Source organism: Saimiri boliviensis, chromosome 2 (assembly GCF_048565385.1).
Source record: "Saimiri boliviensis isolate mSaiBol1 chromosome 2, mSaiBol1.pri, whole genome shotgun sequence".
Taxonomy (NCBI): domain Eukaryota; kingdom Metazoa; phylum Chordata; class Mammalia; order Primates; family Cebidae; genus Saimiri; species Saimiri boliviensis.
Genome location: NC_133450.1, coordinates 97567952 through 97591543, shown reverse-complemented (window position 1 = coordinate 97591543; position 23592 = coordinate 97567952). Strand labels below are relative to the sequence as shown.

Here is a 23592-nt window from a genome sequence, read left to right as displayed (position 1 = left end):
TGCTGGTGCTGGTGCTGGTGCTGGTAGTTGTGGGTTGTCCTTGTATTGTTTGAATGAATGACCAAGAACCAGACAATGCCGTGGTAAAAACAGGCTCTGAAGATCTAGCCCAGCCAAGATCTAACCCAACGATGAAGGAAGTGGAGCCTCAGGGAACAGCAGCAGCTCTAGAGGTGGTGAGGCATTAGATGGAAGTCATTAATTAGGGCAGGTGGCGTTGTTATGTTCCCTCATTTGAGGAACAAAACCCAGAAAAGTTTAATGGATCTCTCCAAGTTCACTGAGTTGTTTATTAAAAGGGCCAAGACAAAGCCCACTGGGCTAAAGAAATGTATCCATTTAGGAAAGTCAGATGAACAAATGAATGACCATTCCAGTACCAGCAGGAAAACACATTCCAAAGCGCACACACGAACACTCTGCGAAGAGCGCAGCTTGCATTGACCAACCACTTGAAAGCGCAGTACGTTTCCTCAGAAGAAATAGCAAAAAAATCGATTGTCCACAGTAAAGACTCACATAGATGTGTCTGGCTTTACAGGATACATAGTGTTACTTTTCTTGTAGATTTGGCCATATTTTAAATGTATATGAACAATTCTGCTTTTAAAAAAATATATGTAAAATAGGGACATTTTCTGAAAAATAGGATAAGCAACATCAATTAATCTGCTTTTCAATCTGAATTGAGCCACATAATATTTGTTTCACCTCGGTCTTTTTAAATTCAATGAGCTGAAAGAGTTAATGAAGCTCCAACCTTCCTATACAGTAGCCAGGCAACCCACCATCCTTGAATATGCCTTTTGAGTCATTATCCCCAATGACTTTTTAACCATTGCTTTTGCCGTTACTTTTTACCACAATTACTTTGCACAAACCCAACACTTTCAAAACCAAAAGTTAAACTCTTTGCATGTGTTGTCCATGACAGTTTCCTCTCTAGGCTAAGAACAAAGTTTGATAAAGTATCCTTCTGCATATAAGTTGTTTCATCTTGCAGAAGTTGGGCTGAGAGGGCAGGATCACTTGCTTTCATGGAATTGGTTGAAGTTGAGCATTTGTCACAGGCTCCCTATGCCGGAGGCTCTGTTTATGCACAGCAGGGATTGAAAACTCAAACGCCCACAAGAGCCAGGCAGTTGCTACAGATGAGCAAAGCAGCAGGTTAAGAGGGAGAAGCAACAGGAAGTGACATGGGAGGTGGGGAAGGAGTAGTTAGAGCCTCCTCTGATGGGGTGGGTGCTGCTCAGCTCCAGTACATGGTTATCAGGAGAAACATAGGCCAGGTTTTGACAGACTCTTCATTTTCTAAAAGAAAAAACTATAGTTTAATGAAAAATCTTCCAACTTGCTAATGTTGGCAACTAACTCAAATTTGTTTTGAAATGAGTGAAGGTCAAATTAAAAAGTCGTTTGACCAGAATGACCTTCTGGTTACCAGTACAAGACTTCTAGACTCTACCATGACCAGTCATCTGTTTTTGATTTTTTCTTTTAGAGACAAGGTCTCACTCTATTACCCAGACTGGAGTACAGTGGAGAGATCATAGCTCACTGCAACCTCCAACTTGTGAGCTCCAGTGATCCTCCTGCCCCAGTCTCCTTAGTAGCTAGGACTACAGCCATGTGGCACCATGCCTGGATAATTTTTTTGTAGAGACTGTCTCTTGCTATGTTTCCCAGGCTGATCTCAAACTCCAGGTCTCAAGTGATCCTCCTGTCTTGGCCTTCCAAAGTGCTAGGATTACGGCTCTGAGCCACTATGCCCTGCCCCACCCGTCTTTTTGTAGAAATCATATGCATCCTTTAGTCTTCATCTTAATCACATCTTTTTTAAAGCTATCCCCAACACTCTGACCTCATACATCTGCAGGATCTGTACTGCACAGTTAATGCTTAATTCTATCCTTTCTTTCATTGTTTCTAATTATTTCATAATATACAGATTTTGTATTCATACTTCATCATAAACACTTCCAGAACAAGACTCATTTCGAATACTTCTTTTATAGCTATCTCAAAGCTCAATAAATGTTTGTAGTTGGTATTTTTCTTCATAAAGGAAAAAGAAAATAGTCTTTGCTGACACACGAATACATAGTTATACTAGAAATGAGTTTAGTATCTTGAAGTTCCTGAATTTCTAGCCTAGGCAAGCTAACAAGGTAACGTCTGTGGGCATCTTGCCCTGACAAGCTGAGAAGCACTGGCTTGCCATAAATGTTTAAGAAGAAAGCACTTGGCAAAATAGCTATGAGTTCATTGTGTCTTTTCTAGAATAAAATTATCGTAGGCTATATTTAGTCCCATGGAGGTGCTGTGGTTCCTTACAAGCCTTGACTGTGAATGAGAAATTTTCTGAGCCAACTCTTATCTGCAGGAAACCTTCCATTGATTGAGACACTAGAAGAATGGTAGATCCAGATAAAGAAGGTCAAGCTTCTGTTTCGCATTCACAAGTCAGAACTCTCTGGACCTTCTTCTTACCGTGTTTTGGAGGAGTAGAGCATGAGCTGTAAGCACCCTTCATCCAGAAACAGGTGTAATGGGTGAAGAAGTGGAGCAAGTGTTGAAGCTTGAGAAATGAGTAACCACTATCTTTGTCACTATGTAGAAGTGAGGAGGGGTGGCTAAGAAATGATGAACACTACAAGCAACTTTTTGCCTTGTACTGGCCATTAAAGTAATCTCTCCATAGCCAGCAGTAGGCAAAACATCCAGAACAGCTGGGCATGTGTGCCAGGCTGCCCAAGGATGGGTCAGGGAGTGGTTTGAGTTGCCCAGCACTATTTGTGAGTGATGGATAAGTATGGAAAAAATGATCTCTACAGATCCCTAAGTCCAATGGGCTTTATATGATATCAGAGGCTGTGGTGAAGGGACCAGCTGTGGTACAAATTAATTGCCTGATCAAAGGAAAACGTTGTATTTCCTCCCTTACCTGGAAATGCTAATAAAATAACCAGAAAGGCTTTTACTTTTTTTTTTTTTTTTTTTTTTGAGATGGAGTTTTACTTTTGTTGCTTAGGCTGGAGTGCAATGGTGCAATCTTGGCCCATTGCAACCTCCGCCTCCCGGATTCAAGCGATTCTCCTGCCTCAGCCTCCTGAGTAACTGGAATTACAAGTGTGTGCCACCATGCCTACTAATTTTAGTATTTTTAGTAGAGACAGGGTTTCATCACATTGGCCAGGCTGATCTCGAACTCTTGACCTCAGGTGATCCGCCTGCCTCAGCCTCACAAGATGCTGGGATTACAAACATGAGCCACTGTGCCTGGCCAGAAAGTCTTTTACTAAAGAAGGCCTGTCGTCATACTAGCCTCACAAACACCACACAGACGTGCCTCTCAGACATTCATTTATAGTTCTCAGAGTTTCTCAAGTTGTTTCGTAATCAGAAAAAGAAATACATTATCAAATAAACAGACAACAGTCTTGCATTAGGAAGCCGACTTTAGATTTAAAAAAAAAAAAAAAACAACTAGGTAACCGAAATACTTTGGTTACTAAAAATAGTGTCTTAGGCAAATAATACCAGGATTAGAATAAACACTAATTAACATTGTTTAGAATATTTTGTTATAACTGATATTATTGTCACTTTCTATTTAATATTTAATAATAGAATTTATTGTTGAATTACAAAATTTTCTTTTCTTTTTTTTCTTTTCTTTTTTTTTAGATAGAATCTCACTGTTGCCCAGGCTGGAGTGCAGTGGTATGAACACAGCTCACTGAGGCCTTGACCCTCCGGGGTCAGATGATCCTCCCACCTCAGTCTCCCTGGTAGCTGGGACTACAGCTCAGCTAATGTTTGTATTTTTTGTGGAGACAGGGTTTCACCATGTTGCCCAGGCTGGTCTCAAACTCCTATGCTCAAGTGATGTACCCACGTCAACCTCCCATAGAGCTGAGATTACAGGTGCGAGCAATCATGCCTGGCCAGAATTTTATTTTTCAGTCATCACTATGTTAGTCCAGTTGCATTTTCTTCATCTGCAAATTTGTTCAAGTTGCTAATAAAAGTGATGAAGAAAATACAATTGATGTATCTTCAGAATGGTGGTGGTTAATCTGTCTAAAAGTTAATGCTAATTATAATAACAGAGAAATTTATATTTCATTTTTTGATTGTCCCTTATTTTTCTCTCAACAGCCTTCACATTTAGTTTTTTCTTATGAAGCTTCTTCTGGTTGGAAACCTGTCAAATTTCAACAGCTAAGAAGCGCTAAATGTGAACCTATAAACCTTGTTTCAAAAAAAAACCAAACCACAAAACCAAGTTTAAGAAATCTAAAGATGGTGTCAGCCTTGGACAGATTTCTGGACTGTAATCTGGGAAAGGTCAAATGAGATCTCCAATCACACACAATTCTAAATACATTTGAGATCAGTGGGTCTGAAAATGTGGTTCAACAGCATCAGCACCACAAGGGAACTTGTTAAAAATGCAAATTCTTAGACTCACCACTATGCTTTAATAAACTTTCCCGACGACTCTGATGAACATGAAGTTTTGAGAACCAGTTTTAGATAGGTTTCATGGACCAAAGGAATGGATAATATATCTCTAGGTTGAGGGAAATTAATGGACTTAATGTCTCTTCCTTTCTATTCTCCATTGCCCTGTCTTCCTTCAGGTTCATCCATTCCTCATTTAGCAAGCTAAAGTTTGCTTCACAAAATCATATTTTATTCCAAACATACTGTCTTTATGACACCTTAAATTCTGTCTAGCATGGGACTCCATCAAAATGATGTGTTCAGCAGAAATTATCAACTAATGAACTGATTTATATCCCTTGTTAGCTTTGAGAAGAAAACTAGTCGTGGAAGACACATCTATAAATGGATGTCCAGCTACTAAGCTGGCTGCCTTTTATAATTAACATCCACAGCATGGCTGGGCATGGTGGCTCATGCCTGTAATCCCAACACTTTGGGAGGCTGAGGCAAGAGGATCACTTGAGGCCAAGAGTTTGAGACTAGCCCAGGCAACATTGTGAGACTTCATGCCTATAAAAAACAAAAAATAAAAATCAGCCAGGCCTGGTGGCACTTGCCTATGGGCCCAGCTGCTTGGGAGGCTGAGGCAGGAGGATCACTTGAGCTGAAGAGTTTGACACTGCAGTGTGCCATAATCATGCCACTGAATACCTCTGAAGTCATTTGCAAAGGATTTAATCATCCTTTATGAAGGATTTATGTTGTTACACAACATGTGATTCTGTCCTATTGCAGTGTTTAGGGTATGCTGGAGTTTTCCACAATATCCAGTATTCCAGTTCTGAAAAACAGCCTAGATAGCTACCCAGCAGCAATTTCACCTCTGATCCGCTGTAACCCTGGAATACCTGTTAATTAATTATCTGCTAAACTTAGAAAGAATACATATAAAGATACTGTCATTCTGAAATAATTGTTAAATGTATCTCCCACGAGTACCTTTGCTGAAGAGGATGCCTCATTTGCAAAGATATGTATGATTTCTTCTCTGTATCATACATATTTCTTGACAAGTGAGTATGAGAGTCTCTAAGACTCAGTTTCCTCATTTATAAAATGAAGATACTAATAGACTATACCAGTGAGAATTGCTCTAAACAAGTAATGCAGATAATCCAGGAGTACTTAGTAAGCACCTGGCTTAATGAATATTAGCCATGATTAACAATTTTATTAATAGATTTATAAATTCAAAAATGTGACATCAAACTTTGTCTCATTGAAAACAAGCACACAGGGGAGATAGCAAGGCTCTCCTTTGCATGGTTCACCTACCTGTAAGTTTTCTTATCTCTGCTAGACCAGCAGCATCACCACGACTAGGTTTTATTTTCTATGAAGGTTTGTTATTGTTGGCACCTCCCTGTTCTCTGCTCTTCTGGTTCCTTGGCCATTGCTGGCACTCCAGCGTAAGGCCAGATGGAATTATGGATGTGATAAAGTATGGAAAAGCATCATTCATAGCCTATCCATGGTGCTAGGAGAGCACAGAATAGAGCCTGCTATTAGCTCCTCTAATGTTCACCAGCCCTTGGAGCAAAATCCGAAGAGCCAGCTGGGTGACTTCAGTGCAGAAGATCAAAGGACCAGAAGAGAACCTTGAAAGATGATTTATTCCCTAACCTCTATTCGATGTACAAAGTAAAACATATAATCAATTTTCAAAGATTTCAGGTGAAGGAAATTTCCCTAACATTTCACATAAATGCTAATATGAATGAATAACAGTTATATATGATTTAGAAAATCTCATTTTGGCATGAGTTGAAATATTTCTTAGAATATGCTGGAAAGTTGAAGTTGCATCTATGACATATTGCCCTGTATGTAGATGGCTTTGGTGAGAGAAAGGAGACAGAGAGAAAGGAGATTCTTAGAAAAGAAGTATGTAAAACATTAGGATTAAACAGATGTCCAATAAATGAGATTTCTGAGTTTGAATTAGTGACATAGAAAAATGAGAAACATCTGGAATCTGTACTTCTTTTGCCGGGTCAGAAACACAGTTTTGAGCTCCTTTGTTGAATCATTTAGTTTATGAAGACTTATTAAAAACGAATGCCTAAGGTGGTTGAAAGGGGAGTGTATTGAATTCAGAATGCCAAGGCCTTTAAGGGAATCATTTCAAAGAGCTTTTACTTTCCGTCAACTAAGCTTAATGCTGTCTCCTCAAACTGGTCCTTTTGTTCTGTTTCAATACGTACTTGAAGAGTCAGCGGCTTAGAGACCCACTTAAAATTAAACAGTAAAGTTTTGGAGAGAGAGAGAAGACTAATTTTCTTCACATTCTTAGGTTTTAACATACGATGCTTTCACAGACAACACTTTCTCCCCCCACCCGCCACCCCCTACACACACCAAAATCATCTGCGAGAAGGGGATCTATCTAGACATTGGTCCTTTGGACACAGCTGAGATACAGGAATGAGATTGTTTCCCTTGTTCATTTTGGGGGAAGACTCAGCTGCCCTTGAAAGTCCTATGATAGGCTTCTAGCCAAGACAGAGTAGGGAGGAAAGAGAGGGGTAGTGCATCACTTAAACCCCACTTGTCCTCAGTCAGTGCTTTCAAATGCCCTTGCTGGGTCCCATAACTAGCCATTTACTGGAAGGAAAGCAGGGATTATAGGCCAATAAGGTGACCTGGTGTTGGAATTCTGAGGAGACCACTGACTTTATTTCAATGCCCTGCTGGCCCTGTTATCACCCTTCATGCCAATATGAGACAAAAGAGGGGTGGGGGGGAGGAAAGAAAGGTGAAAAGGGACAGAGGAAATGTCTTAAGGTGAAACAGATATTCCAGGAATATTCTCTTCCCTCATCCATTTGCTACTTTTCTTTAGTACTTAACAAGAAAGTAAATATTGTGAGGAGCCGGACCTCAGGGAAGGTATAGAAAGGAATCCTACATTGGGCTGAAGCAGTATTTATGAAATTCTGCTGGCATACTGAATTCTTATAATGCCACTATGGAGCCAGCCTCACACTGGTCTTTTGTATTCAAGTTATGGTGATGAAGACAGTTCCCGTGTCTCAAATCTCTGTGTTGAAGTTATTAAATTCAGGAGGCTGGACACTTGTCTTAATGAAGCAAGGTAGAAGGCAGATGACTACTTACCAAGACCATCATTTGCATAAAGGAGTCAAAGAATCACCATGTATTAGACCACAGGGCTGGTTGTCTCTCTAACCAAGTAATCTGATGCTATTAATAAAATGACAACTAGGGATACTGAGGGAATGAAAGAAGACAAGATTGCTTTATGGGAGGCTTTCCCAGAATCCCACAATAATTAGTTATTATTAAATTCATCACCGTCTTCAACCTATTTTTTAGTTTGCTATGAAGTATCTCGTGGGTAACAGTTTTCATAGAATTACTAGCCGCAGGGTGCCTTCATGCTTCCTTTTATTTGTCCTAAAGCCACCTTTGATTAACTCTCAGGAAGGTCTTCGTGTGCTCTCTCTGCCAGCCTTGCCCAGACTTACGGTTTTGTAAATGTCAATCCTCTCTGCCCTTAGCCACCATCACCTTTTCAGAGTAAAGGATAAAATAGGCTCCCCCTCTCATTGCTCAGCCTTTCTAGTCTTTTCTGGTTGTGCCCTGGAATTTATTGGCCTATGGTCTTCCAAGCAGATCAGGGCACATATAAAAATAGAATCTAACTATTCACAGAGCCTTTAAAGCTACCCTGATAAGAAGTCTTCTTTTTTGAGATTTATATTCATTTTGAATTACTAAAATACAATATAATTGTCCATCAACAGACAAATGGATAAAGAAAATGTGGTATGTATGCACAATGGAGTACTATGGAGCCATTAAAAAGAATGAGATCCTGTTATCTGCAACAACAGGGGCAGAACTTAAGGATATTATGTCAAGTAAAACAAGCAAGGCACAGGAAGACAGTGAGTACACATGTCCTCACTCATTTATGGGAACTAAAAATGAAAACAATTGAACTCACAGGTATAGAGAGTAGAATGATGGTTACCAGAGGCTGGGAAGGGTAATGGGTGGGGTGGAGGAAGTGTGAATGGTTAATGGGTACAAAAATATAGTTATATAGAATGAATTAGATCTAATATTTGATAGTACAGCAGGGCAATTCCAATCAACAATGATTTATTGTATACCTTAAAATAACTAAAAGAATATAATTGGGCTGGGTGTGATGGCTCACGTCTATAATCCCAGCACTTTGAGAGGTTGAAGCAGGTTGGTCACCTGAGGTTATGAGTTCAAGACCAGCCTGACCAATATGGTAAAATCTGTCTCTATTAAAAATACAAAAATTAGTTGGGCGTGGTGGCAGGTGCCTGTAGTCCCAGCTACTCGGGAGGCTGAGACAAGAGAATTGCTTGAACCCAGGAGGCAGAGGTTGCAGTGAAATGAGATAGCACCACTGCACTCCAGCCTGGGTGACAGAGCAAGACTCCATCTCAATAAATAATATAATATAATATAATATAATATAATTGGATTGTTTGTAACACAAAGAAAGTATAAATGCTTGAGGTGATGAATGCCCCATTTACCCTCCAGTGATTATTACACATTGCATGCCTGTATCAAAATATCTTATGTGCCCCATAAATATATACACCTACTATGTACCCATAAAAATTAAAAATAGGGTAATAAGGAGTTTTGAAAAGGATAATAAAGAAATACAAAGTAAATGCATTGCTTTCATGTGAGACCAATTTGGCTTTTTTTTTTTTATCACAGCACGGAGCCTATTAAAAAACCACTTTTATGCCTAGAAAGATGATGTCTCATCAGTCACTCAAAATGGCTACTAGGGACATTATCAATCCTATTTCATTGCTGAGAATAGCTTACATTTGAATTTTAAGATTCAACTTGTTATTTAATTTAGTTTTAAAATATGGCTTACATTTTAAAAATTGGGGAGAAAGGAATTAAGGCATATAAGTAATTCCAACTTACCTATCAATAGGAAATAACCTTTATAAAAATAGGCGGTGAATATAAAGAGAGCCTTGTCTGCGCTCCCTTTGGGTCTTGAATCAGCAGAGGGGGCCACCTGGCTCTGACTTTCTCCCGCAGATGCAGATGCTCTCTCCTTGGTTGAGGGGAATGGAAATTCCCTTTTGGGGTCTCCCTAGGTAAGGGCCATTAGAAAGTGTAGGAGAAGTGTGTGTGGCTGTTTTCTGTTTTTGTGAGATATTGCAGAGCTTTAAGTCTGCTGGTCACAAAGATTTTCTTTATGAAATCCTTAAGAGATTTTTTTCTTCTTTGTCCCAATGGCAGGAATACAGAGCTTCCTCGTGATTTCTTAATGGGATTCATCTACCCACGCTGCAGCGCTTTCAGCTGTATTTGAGAATTTCTGCCTTGTTTTACATTTGCAGTTGGCTGGAACTCTCTCTTCTCTCTGTCATGGCCAGCAAGAGCTCATGGGCCATGAGCTACATCTTTATAAACATGAACTGATTAGCAGGTGTTCCCAATGGGACGAATGCTACCTTATTGCAGACAGTTTCTAGTACAGTCCCACATTCTTAGAGAAAGTCGATGTATAGTGGAGACTCCATCAGCACCCGGCTACTGGCAGCAAACGGTTGCAGCCAGGAGCCAGAATGGAGCAAGTCTAGTCTGAGCCTGTGGTCGGCAGAAGAGCGGGCCGCAGACCCGAGACAAAGGGCAGCCTGAACAGCCAAGAATCAGAGCAGCCCTGGTGACCAACACGACAGGGTGAGGATCTGAGACCAGAGCCCACAGAGTCTGCAGGAACCAGAGGCACACTGCATGAGGAATCACAAAGCAAACTTCAGTGCTGACATCAAAGAAGACATTCTCACCCTGTTTCCTGCTTCTGCCTTTCTCTACATTCCTCTAGCCTTACATATAGTAAGCCCAGTGTGGTGGGAACAGGGAATTGAAGTAGAAAGCACAGGCCAGGGGATCTGATGGGCCTCTTAGATCCCCTGGGAAGGCATGACCACATAGGGAAAGAAGAATCCTTTAAAAGCATTCAACATAACGTAGTTTGCCTGGCAGTTCACCCTGACTGAAATCTCTTGTCTCCTGAATTCGGGTAGGCCTATCTCATCTCTTCTTTTGAAGCAGAATGCTTTAATTTTCTTTTATCCTGTGAACTTCAATATGTGACCTCCTTCTGTCCCCCACTCATGGACATCACCCTGTGCTCTTCTCTACCCCTAAGCCCGTGTTCTTCATCTTTTCTTTGCTCCACAGCATATTATCCTTGACGCATTCTTCAGTGTTTTCACGTCTATCATCTGCAGAATCGTTTCTGTCCTCACATAGTACTTAGGAGACCAGATATGTGTACTCTGGGGACAGGAATCTCCCAATATCAAATTAGCCACTTGGGTCATGTTGTCTGGCACATTGCGTGAACGTTGTGCAGAAGACAGGTCCTCCTCCCAATTTGATTTTTCACTGGCCACATGATGTTAGACAAGTCTCTGTCTTTGAGCCTCTCCTGTCTAATCCAATGAGCTGTTGTAAGAATCAGATGAAATAATAGAGGGGAAAGGAATATCAATTTTACAGCACTATACAAATGTAAGGTGTTGTTATAGTAAAATATGGATCATGGCCTATGCTGCGGTGGAGCTAAGCCTCCTTCCGTCATTCAGCCTGTTTGTGTAACCTCTGGTGAAATGGTAATAACTGTTGCAAGCCGTAGGTTTCAGCACATTCTTTGTTTCTTCTGTTGGTATTCACAAGGCAGTCACATCTGCCATGAACTCATCTTTCTCAGAAGGGAGGGAGTGGGAAGATATGTAGCTAAAAAAGACTTAGGAGCCCTGAGACATGTTAAATAGGAGTCATTTAACTACTCCAATTAAAAAAAAAAAAAAAAAAAAAAGCAAAAATATTACCAAACTCAGGGCAAAAACAGCCAGTACCTCAGCAGTATGGTTCTTACCATCTGAAATTTCTATTAAACCATGTTTCATCTCCAGCTGCTATCATCAGTATGATCATCAAATTTAGCTGAATTACTAGTTCAATTAAGACTCAATGTATAGTTTTGTATATCAGATATGTGCCACGCCCCATGCTAAGTATACAGCCTTGAGTAATTCACAGATTCTTCCATAACAAACTCACATACATATAAACACACACATAAAAATAAACAATGTTAATGTGATCATTGCTGCAGATCTGGATAAGTGCTACATTTAAAGTACTGTGGCAGCACCTAGGATGGAGCAATTAACTCTGCATGGAAAGTAGGAGAGGAGGTAACATGTGACCTGGCCCTTGAAGGATGAACAGAAATTGGTCAGGAAGTGAGTACAGCTATACTCACTGTGTACATAGGCTCTGGGGCTAGCCCTCCTGGTTCAAATCCTAGCTCTGCCATTTCTTTCTTTCTTTTATTTTTTTAAATTATACTTTAAGTTCTAGGATACATGTGCCGGACATGCAAATTTGTTACATAAGCATACACGTGCCTCTGCCATTTCTTAACTGCATAACTTGGCTAGTTACATGATCTTTTGTTGCCTCAATTTCTTCATCTCTACAATAGGCATTATACCAACTGGGCCTACTCACAAGTTATGGTGAGCAGTAATGAGCTCAGGCAGGTAAAGCACTCCTGATAGTTCCTGTCCTGTGGTTAACCACTCAATAAGCAGAAGCCATCATTGTTGCTATTATTGTTCCTTTTCAAGTCAACAAGCAGGAAAGAGCTTCCTGGAACTCTTAGGGACCTGGTCTCTGGATTTAAGAGACTGATAACAGCATCATTATCGTCAGGGAAAACAGTAAAGCTACCATTGATGCCAGACACTGGATTCTTTACAGATGTGACTTCACTTGATTATTACAACAGTCCTGAGAGTCAAAAAACTTACACTGAAATATAAATAACACTACAAAGAGTATAAAGTAGGTGAAAAGTAAGTGGCCCAATGTGGGCACTGGATGAAAGAGAATTACATGAGAAGAAATATTTACCGCCTAACTCATAAGGCAAAAGGCAAAAGGATTCCAAAGTGGTGGGTTTAAACCAAAGGAGGTCCTTTGGTCATTTTTGTTTGTTTGTTTGTTTTTTGTTTTTGTTTCTGTGCATGTTAACTCTAAGCAGAGCCTGCTCTTTCATATTTGCTCTGATTCCCACTACTCGTGTGATACTCAGCCCTGAAAACACTTGAGTAGTGAAGTTTCGACATGCAGACAAGGCTCTGGAACTTAACTTTAGCAACTGCTGGCATTTGTTGAATGATATTTTTGTGCCAGGCATTATGCTGGGTACTTTCAGACACATGATCTGTGTAACATCCTGAATAAGATATTATAATCCCCAACTTATAGATGAGGAAACTGAGGGTGAGAGAGAGCAAGACTAGAAAGAAAAACAAGATCAGAGGCACCAAAGCAGAGAGGTACATAGCATGTTCTAAAATTCATTTGACCAGAGAAGAGGGCCCATGCAGGGGAGTGGTATGAGTTTGGGTGGAAGAAGTTAAATGACCTTGAAGGCCAGGCTTAGGAATATGAATGTGGCCATGGAAAGGTAATAAATGATAGGTTTCCTTTCCTTCTTTACAGCTTTATGAAAACCCATTCACAGCAAACATATAGGCTGGCACACGGTTTGCTCTAAAGAGGAAGAGATGCTAGGTGGGGCTGAAGATGTTTCACTTCTCTTTGGAGAGTGCCCTGCTATAGGCAGGGATAATCCTCCATCTCTCATAAAGGAAAACAGAAGAGAGGAGGCGCCTTCCAATAAATAACCCTGGTTGACTTTTCCTATTATATATAATACATTCAAGGAAATAGCCACCAAATTTCCCTCCCTAGATTCCAAGCCTTGAGATCTGACTAATATTTAAGTTTTGCATTGCAAAGTACTCTCATAATAAAGAACAGTTTCCTTAACCTTTGATCCTAAGATGGTTTTTATAATATTGCTCCTGTTTACCTGTCTTCATTTTACTTCACTCCCGCAGTCTACCCCAGCTGTGCTGATCTAATGGCTGCTCCTGAAAGCACCAAATTTTCTCCAAGAAAACTTATCAGACCACATAACACCCCTTCATAGCCATAATGCCTTGCACTTACTTGTAGAATATAACTTCTCCCCAAGAATGTGTTTGTTTATTTCCTTTTGATCATAGCTCCATGAAGGTAGGGATTCTGTCTTGTTCTTTGTTGAATACCCTGCATCCAACTCACCCCAGCACACAGTCAATGCTCAAGAACAATCTGTCAAATGAACGAGTAAATGATTAGGTGAGAGAAGCCGTGCTGTGATTCTCTGATCCTTACTCATTGTTGAATCCTGCTTTTCAACTTGCCAGTGTGTTCCCCCTCCCCCACTGTTTACCTGCCCCTAGACCCCTGGGCCCCTGCAACTTAACCTTTGATTTCCAGGTCCCTCTCCAGATCTGACGTAATTCTCTGCCCCATTTACAATCCGATACGTGCACACACTCACCACCACTAAAAGCAACAACAAAGCTGCCTTTTCTCTCCTTCTTGGGCTCACCCTTTACCAAAAACCACTGTTGTCTGCCAAAGTTCCGCTGTTATCCAGGAAACATTGTGGGGACTCGCCTGTCTCCCATTTCCCTCTCAAACCCAAAAATGATGTTTGAATGGACTAGACTGGAGAAAGAGACAGGGAAGGAAGCCCTAACAGCATCCTGACTTTGTGGCATTGTTGTTAGAAGTTCCTGAAGTAGAGGGGAAATGTGTGCATGGTGTGTATGTGTATGTGTATGTTTGTGATCTGTCAACCCATGGCTGGGGATTGTCTGGCTAACTTTCATGGAACGAACAACCGGGGAGGAATGTGGACACCAGTCCTGCTCATTGGAAACAGACAGGCTCTGGATGGGCAGTTCCAGCTGTAGGGACACAGGTGGCATTCTGCCCAGCAGGCTCAACCTGGAAGTCCAGTATCAGCAATAGTAATTTAGTAGCATAATTGCAAACACCCATGAGCACTCCCTGTGTCACCGTGCTAAGTGCTTTATATAGATTATCTCAATTATTTCTTACATTAACCCTATAGGGTGGGAGCTCTTATTCCTATTTTATAACTAAGGAACATGAGGCACAGAGAAGTTAGGTAGTTTGCAAAAGATCACACAGTAAGTGACGGAGCCAGGATTTGAACCCAAGAACTGCCACATCAGAACCCTACCCAATATAAAGTGGTTCAAAATAGGTACCCTTTGATTACTGAGAGTTAGAATGTGGAAGCATCACAAAAAACGAATGCATTTTTTTCTGTAATATAACCCTCATAGACTGAGGAAAACAAAAGAATCAGGGGGTCTTCAGGACTATATAATGGGTAAAGATGAAAGACAGTTGAAAGTATTTCTCAACATGTTATACTTCAGCAATTTATCAATTTGTAAATGGATTTCATTACAAATATAGGGAGATCAAGGGAACACAGGGCTGTCATGCACTGTACTGGATGTATAGAGTGTTCCTGGGAATTGTGCAGTGTACAACCTGCTCAACTTTACATGGTAGCCCCCAAATCCAGGCTTCTTTGTATCCATAAGTTAATATAGAAACGATTATAAATGAGGATCTATTAGTAGAGCTTGAGCTACTGTGGCCTTCAAAAATTAAATAAAAGAAAAAAGATGTGGAAATGATAGACTGGCTGCCACAGTATCATAGGAAGTAGATATATTTGCCATTGTGGCCCCAGAGTCTTTCTGCTGGCTCCTCTGCCACCATGCCTTCCCATTTAACTACACCAATATCGTGTAACCTGCCACCATTCCCCAAACATGCATCCACCCACACTTCCCACGCTGTACAAATTCTTCTCTCTTGTCCTCAATCTCTTCCACATCTTTCATTATTTACTACTGCCTTCTCCTTCAAGACCTAAACATTCATCCATGCCTCATTCATACATTCGTTCAGCAAACATATCTAGAGTACTTGAGGCAGATTCAGAAGTGACCAAGATGAGTAGGGCAATTCCCCACTCCCAAGTTTCCAGCAATCTAGAGGGGGAATTAAACAAAGTAAGTCCTCTCCAAGACGTTTCATACTCATTTTCCTTCTCTTCCTTCCTGAGTTAGAAGAAATTCTTATCTTTTGGAGGCATTTACAGTGCATATCCTTATCAGTCAAGTACCAATTCAGAAGACTTAAAGCAAAACAAATACATGGTAGAGAAACATAGAAAACATTTGGAAAGCTATAAATCAGTAAGTTTACACGTGTTTATCTATCATTGGTTCATTTTGTAAAGAGTCAATAAAATGCTAAGTTAAAGCTCAGTTTATTTTTTCCAGAGACTTGCTGAGTTCTTGGCATCATATTCTACCATGTTTCCAGGATTCAGAGTGTCTAAGTGATGCTAGTGAAAAGTTCAGTTGAGCAAAAGAACTTTATATTTCATTCTAACCTGGAAATGCTTCCCCCACCCCCATCAAATGTGTGAGGCTTGAATCAGACAGCTATACATAGAGTGAAAATAGTGTCATCCCCCAAAGAGTAGCAAATCATCATGAGAGAACAACAGTAGGTGAAAGACTTTGAAAAAAATCCTGTGTTGTGAATATTAAATCCCAGTTGTCCATGCATGTTCCATTTTGTGACAAAAAGGGCTTATCTTTTATCTTAGTAGACTGTAAGCTCCTTCAGAATAGGAGTGGTGTATTATTTATTTCTCTAGCCCGAGTCCTAGCATGGGGCTCAATAAATATTTGTGAATACATCATACATACCGATTAAGGTGGAAGTCTATTCTATCTTCTAATAGCTTGTCATAGTCCTTAGTGTTCTAGAGAAAGACGCACTAGAGTTTGTTTCTGTATTGTTTGTTTATGTGGCGAGAATTATTTTGCTTTGTTTTTGAGATGTGTCCTAATGCAGTAGAGATCAGCATGAGAGCAAAGACCTTGTCCATCAGGATAGTCCATCATCCCACTTAATGAGGAAAGACATTGGATGATATTATCTTCCCTGTGATCATCACTCAAGAAAATAATTGCACACTCAGCTTTAGTCCACATTACTTTGGAGTTTAGCTGTATTTTCAACTCTGGCACTGTAACCACACCATTTTATGGCTTCAGACCCACCATGGCTTCCAAAGGCTGTGCAGAATCACTAGGAAGCTACAAACTTCCCCACCAGCCCACACTGCTGCTGCAGTATGCATTTTTCCGGATCACCCGTGAGATCAGTTTGCAAACAGGAACTGGCTTATGAAGACATGCTTGCTCTGAGGAACACAATGGTCATCTCACGGCCAGTGGAATGTAATATTTCATGTCAAGGCACCCTTCCTGTACAACTTGGCACTGGCATTTGGTTTGACTTGGTGTTGAGAAATACAACAAAACGATGAGAAATTTTCCTTCCAGAGCACTTCTTAAGGGAGCTTGGTTGCTTTATTGGAAATTCGTACTGCTTAGCTTTCATGAAATGCCCCTTTGGTACATTAGTAAGAAGGTTCAAGGCAAAATAAACACATTTCATCTTGACCATATTTGGAACTCAAAATAAAAAGGAGCCAAAAGATAAGCTGATGAAATAAGAATATTTTATCATTTTATTCCACACATAGTTGTTACTTTCTCCCCTTTCCTGCAATAACTGCCTCAACACGATGACACTCATACGCATTTTCAAAAGATTTTCATTTTATTATGTATTGAATTATATAAAGTAATATCAGTAAATCCATTAGAAACTCTCGTTCTCAACTCAGAATTAACCTATAAAGATTCAGAAAGAAACCAAGATATTAAGGAGAAGCCAGCGGCTGCAGCTGCAGGGTCTTTATCATGTTTGTTTATGTCATAATTCTCTTTATTTGCCAAAGCAAAGTGGCCTAAAGTTGCAGTGCACCAGGTAGGTCCTCCCTTACTGTCTTCAGGTGTTTGTTTAGAGGAATAGCTGCTCTGATGCCTTAATTTCCCTTGCTGGGATATGAAATCAGAAAATAGTGAAGATCCTTGCTGTTTACTCGGGGAGACAATACTTACATGCATGAAACAATTTAATTCTTAAGATTGAGTTAAGGTGTAAGAAATTTCATTGCGGCCGGGCGCGGTGGCTCAAGCCTGTAATCCCAGCACTTTGGGAGGCCAAGGCGGGTGGATCACGAGGTCAAGAGATCGAGACCATCCTGGTCAACATGGTGAAACCCCGTCTCTACTAAAAATACAAAAAAATTAGCTGGGCATGGTGGCGCGTGCCTGTAATCCCAGCTACTCGGGAGGCTGAGGCAGGAGAATTGCCTGAACCTAGGAGGCAGAGAGTGCGGTGAGCCGAGATCGCGCCATTGCACTCCAGCCTGGGTAACAAGAGCGAAACTCCGTCTCAAAAAAAAAAAAAAAAAAAAAAGAAATTTCATTGCAACAATAACAATAGATAATATTTACATAGCACTTACTATGTACCTGAAGCTCTCCCATGTGTTTTACGTATATTAACATGTGTATGAAACTTTACAGCAATCTTACCAAGTAGCCACTTTTACGATCCGTTTTACACATGGTGAAACTGAGGCATAGAAAGGTTAACTAACCGGCAGCTCATAAGTAGCAGAGCTAGGATTTAACTCCAGGCAGTCTGACTCCAGGGCCCAGACTCTTTAGCTACCATGCATATGCACTTTCTGAAGAAGGACAGTGGTGCAGCCTGAAGTCACTCACTCAGGAAATCTGTCAGTGGAAGACATGGTTCTAGAACAGAAGCTTAATGGTGGCCTAACGTTTTCGCTGTGAAGAGGATGGAATTTGCCTTTTGGGGAAGCAAGAATAGCAGGGAGAGAAGCCGGGGTTTGGAAATGAATACGACATGACAGGAGGGCTAGCTATCTTATAAAATGGTGTGAGAAAACTTATATAGAGCCTTGAGCACCAGATTTCGAGTGTTAAACAGAAATCCATAGGCAAGTATACAAGCAAAGAATTCATTCATTCATGCATTCACATACTTACAGCACTAGAAGGACCTTAGAGAGCACCAACGTCAACTTTTCCTTTTATATTTGTAGAAACTAAAGATCTAGAGGGCTGAAATGACTCCAGGGTCACTTACCTAGTGGCGGCACTAGAATAGAGCATACCTCTTTTGATTCATCGTTTAAGCTTTAGGGCTATTTCCGATGTTCCAGAACATTCTGAAAGATTCTCCTGGCAGAGGTATTTGGTTCAGCCTGGAGGGGAGATACAAGAGGCAAGGTGACCTGTGAGGCATTACTGCAAAATCCAAGTGAAGTACAAGAGGCCTGGGCTCAGTAAAAATAGTTGAATTTTCACGAGAGGATTGAGAAAGCATGATAGGGTATCAATAATGAAGGCGCTAAGTTGCCTCCAAGCTGGCATTTCTTCAGCAGAAATAGGGAAATTAGTCAATGGTACCACCTGGGCATAGACAGCATCGGTTGAGGTTTGGTACCTGTGAGAGGGAGTTGGCTTTATTATAATTACTTCTCTGTGGTACCTTCTGTAATATGATAATCACATTCCAAGGCCCTTTGCAATTTTTCCATTAAATAGTTGCCACCATCATCAGCATGTGAGCAAGTCCTTGTCAACACTGAGATGGAATTTAACTGTTTTCCTTTAATATCCATTAGGCTCCATCCTGCTCTTTCCTTTTCTTAAGTTTCTTTCACTGCCAATCAGCCTCATACATGTTCACTTTCCTCAGAGTCTAAATTATGGTGGTTAAGGGTATAAGCTCTGAATGCAAATGGCCTAAATTTGAATTCCGGTTCTACAACTCTTGTGTGACTTGGGCAAATTTAATTCTTTTTAGAATTAATTATTTGTGGCTCAGTTTCCTCATTCATAAAAAGATACTGTGATCAGTACTTACCTTCTAGCAAGAATGTGAATATTAAATGAGTTAACACATGTAAAGCCCTTGGAATGGTCCTTGCATGTAGTGAACACGCCATACACAGTAGCTGTCATTGTTGCCATCCTATTATTCCCCTTTGCTGCATTATAGTTTCAGAGTCTTTTTTCTCTAGGACAGCCTGGCAAGATGGAGTTCTTCCTTTCCACTAGGCACCTTGTTCCTGTGACTGCCGTTGTAACATTAGCATGTTATGTTCACCCCTAGAAGCCCCCCTGTTTCTCCAGCAAAACTATCTTAGGCCTCCAGTTTCTCACCATCTGAGTCTCTCCCAAGTAAACCATCTTTCACCTTCATACATATACACGTATGACTTAAATTTGTCCCAGGGGAGGGAGAGAGCGACCCCTTTCTCTTTTTTTATACAATCTCACAACCTGAAATTGTGATTAGGTTACAATTTCAGTATTTACTCAATTTAAGTGTTTGCAATTTAAGTGTTTACCAAAGAACTCTCAGATTTAGGAGATTATAAATTCTCTGCTTCTGAAGCAAGACTGAGAAGGTATTAAAACCAAAGACTTGAGAGACAGCTGGAACTAGGTTCAAATCCAGGCTTCACATTTATTAGCTATGTGACTTTAGAACAAATAACACCTGAGTCTTGGTTTCCTCATCTATAAGATAGGACTACCTATCATGCATGTTGTAAGGATTAAAGGTTATAAACATTATAAAATAGGTAATTTTTAACCCCTCACCCAATTCTCACCCTCTCACCTTTCATAGTGTCCAGTGTCTATTGTTTCACTCTGTATGTTCATGTATACCCATTATTTACCTCCCACTTATGAGTTAGAATATGCGATATTTGACTCTCTGTTTCTTAAGTCATTTCACTTAGGATAATGGCCTCCAGTTCCATCTATGTTGCTACAAAAGACATTATTTTATTCTTTTTATGGCTCAATTGTATGCCATGGTGCATATATATATATTTATATAACATTTTCTTTATCAAAACTTTGTTGATGGGCACTTGGATGATTCCATGATTTTGCTATTGTCAATAATGATGCAATAAATATACAATGCAGGTGTCTTTTTGATATAATGATTTCTTTCCTTTTGGGTATATACCCAGTCATGGGATTGCTGGTTTAAATGGTAGGCCTATTCTAAGTTTTTGAGAAATCTCCACACTGCTTTCTATAAAGGTTGTACTAATTTACATTCCCACCAGCAGTGTATAATCATTCCCTTTTCTTTACCTCCTCACCAACTTCTGCTTCTTTTAGACTTTTAATAATAATCATTCTGACTGGTATTAGATGATACCTCATTGTGGTTTCAATTTGCATTTCTCTGGTGATGAGTGATGTTGAACAGTTTTTCATGTGTTTGTTGGCCACTTCTATGACTTCTTTTAAAAAATGCCTGTTGATATCCTTTGCCCACTTTTTTAAAGGGGTTGTTTTTTCTTCTTGAGTTGTTTGAATTCCTTATGGATTCTGGATATTACCCCTTTGTTGGATCCATAGTTTGCAAATATTTTTCCTCTACTGTAGTTTGTCTACTCTCTTGATCGTTTCTTTTTGCTGTGCAGACGCTTTTTAATTTAATTAAATCCCATTTGTCTATTTTTTGTTTTGTTGCATTTGCTTTTAAGGACTTGCTCAAAAATTTTTTGCCTTGGGAAATGTCTAGAAGAATTTTCCTGGGTTTTTTCCTAGGATTTTTATGGTTTCATGTCTTATGTTTAGGTCTTTATCTTATTATTATTATTATCATTATTTTGGAGATGGCATTTTGCTCTGTTATCCATGCTGGAATGCAGTGGCATGAACATGGCTCACTGCAGCCTTAACCTTTTGGACTCAAGCAATCCTCCCACCGCCATCTCCTAAGTAGCTGGGACCACAGGCATGTACCACCACAGACTCATCTAATTTTTTAAACAACTTTTTCAGAGACAGGGTCTCACAATGTTGCCATGTTGCCTAGGATGGTCTTAAACTCCTGGGCTCAAGCAATCCTCCTGCCTTGGCCTCTCAAAGTGCTGGGGTTATAGCCATGAGTCATTACTCCTGGCCCAAGTTCATCTTTTTATATGGTCAGAAGTATAGTTCCAGTTTCAATCTTCTGAATGTGGCTATCTAATTTTTCCAGCACCATTTGTTGAATAGGGTGTCATTTTCCCAGTATATATTTTTGATGACTTTGGCAAAAATCAGTTGGTTATAGGTATGTGGGTTTATTTCTGGGTTCCCTATTCTATTCCATTGATCTGTGTGTCTATTTTTATACCTGCAGCTAAATTTTAGTAGTAGATTGAGGTGGCTTCTCTGAAAATACAGCTGAGGTAGCACTGACACCTCTGAATCCCTAGGGGATGTTTCACAGATGACACTGGATTCATGTAGGTCCCTGTCCATGAAAGTAACTTTGAGGGTCCTTCCTATTGATGTTAGCTGCAATGATGTTCTTATCACTGCTTGGTGCATTCAATAGAACAAAACAAAGTTTATGGTTATCGCCCATTGGAAATGAACTCCCCTGACTCCTGAGAGTCAAGGGCTGTTTGGGTTAGGATTTTAGCTGACTATTTTTCACCCATATTTTCTTTCTTTTTCATATGTTCTCTGGCATTGCTATAGTCAGTATTACTGTGCTATTTCATATTCTCTCTTCTAATTTTGTTTTATATGTTTTAAAAGATGAATTTTTATTAGATCCTAACAAAACTAGCACAGAGAGAAGTTTAAAAAAAAATAGGTGTTCTGCAGGTCTCTTGATTATGTAAGAAAATTATAAATTATAAATACAAAGAGCAGAAAAACTTTCCCCTGCTGAAATATATTCTACATCTACAGGACTATGACCAAAACAGGGACCATGGTTTTCCCAGTCTCTTTGAGACAAATTTTAGTGATCTCCTAAAATGACCACTAAAAATGATCTCCTGAAAATGATCACATGACAAATTTTAGTGATCTCCTAAAATCATTTAAGATCTCCTAAAATGGCTTCCATCCCAGGCTGCCCCAACCTCACACTCCAACATGCCACCATCTATGCCTAATAGTTCTCAGTTGAAGGAATTCTGGCTAACTTAAACTGCAAAGCATTAAATTGAAGAACACAGAGAGGCTCGCAGACTCATGGGAAGGCCAGAGACTCAGACACAAAACCCACTTAGGGAACAAAGCAAACTCAAAATGTCTCAGGCCACGTGAACAGTGCAGCTTGGTCACTGCCATTTCTGGGGACTAGGCACCATGGCTGACGTCATTGTCACTGAGCAGTGGTTGTCACTATGACCACAGTGAGCCCTAAACTGCCTCTGGGTCACTTAAACGCTAATATTAAACCCCCATGGGAATATGCAGTTGACCTTCTACCTCACAGTTGATAATGAAAAGGGGATTCAGATGATGGAGAGCTGAAAAATGACAAATATTTACTTTCCTTCCCGTCCTTCTCTACCTGCTCACATTCTACCTTGAATTAAGTATGGAGCAAACTTCTATTCTTTTTAAAAAGAGTTTTTAGTCCCTGCAACATTTAACAATCCCATTTTACAGATGGGAAACCCAGAGGATAAGTGACTATAGAAGGTCCTAGAAAGTATTTATCACTCTTAGATTTTTGCTCCATGTATAGGTTTTAAAACACCACTAACCACTATTGTTTTGTTTTTGTTGTTGTTTATTTGGTTTTTGGCCAATGGAATCTTTTTTATTATTCTAATGAAACCTTGCAAAAAACCGCAACAAAGCAGATCCATTGGGTTGAAGAAGGGTGAGGAAGAACAGAGATCTGCTTGGCCACACACTCCTCATTTCACACACAAGAAACACCCTCCACTGAGGTATAAAAAACACTACTGCCAGCCACAGAGGCTGATCATTCCTGGCTCATTTCCTGTCACTACCCCTCTGGCCCTGCACTCGGGGACAGGAAGTAGCTCTTAGTTCAAATACAGTTAGCGGTGCATACTCAATTGTGTCCATGCACATGGTCTAGCATTTCTCAAAAACATGTTCCATAGAACGCAAGTTCATCCAGATATCAATGAGTTATCACGTAAATGGGGCTGTGCGCAGTGGCTCACCCCTGTAATCCCAGCACTTTGGCAGGCCTAGGCGGGTGGATCACCGGAGGTCAGGAGTTTGAGACTAGCCTGGCCAACATGACAAAACCCCGTCTCTACTAAAAATACAGAAATTAGCCAGGCGTGGTGGCAGGTGCCTGTAATTCCAGCTG

At 40.2% G+C, this 23592-nt stretch overlaps 1 long non-coding RNA gene across 1 annotated transcript in view; it reads right to left on the bottom strand.

Annotated features, from left to right (window-relative positions):
• The window catches only part of LOC104651769 (uncharacterized), a 151227-nt gene that overhangs the window by 114471 nt on the left and 13164 nt on the right, over positions 1-23592 (bottom strand). The window contains exon 2 of the long non-coding RNA XR_745202.1: positions 18562-18679. This is a non-coding gene — a long non-coding RNA (uncharacterized LOC104651769). The remainder of the gene's footprint in view (positions 1-18561; positions 18680-23592) is intronic.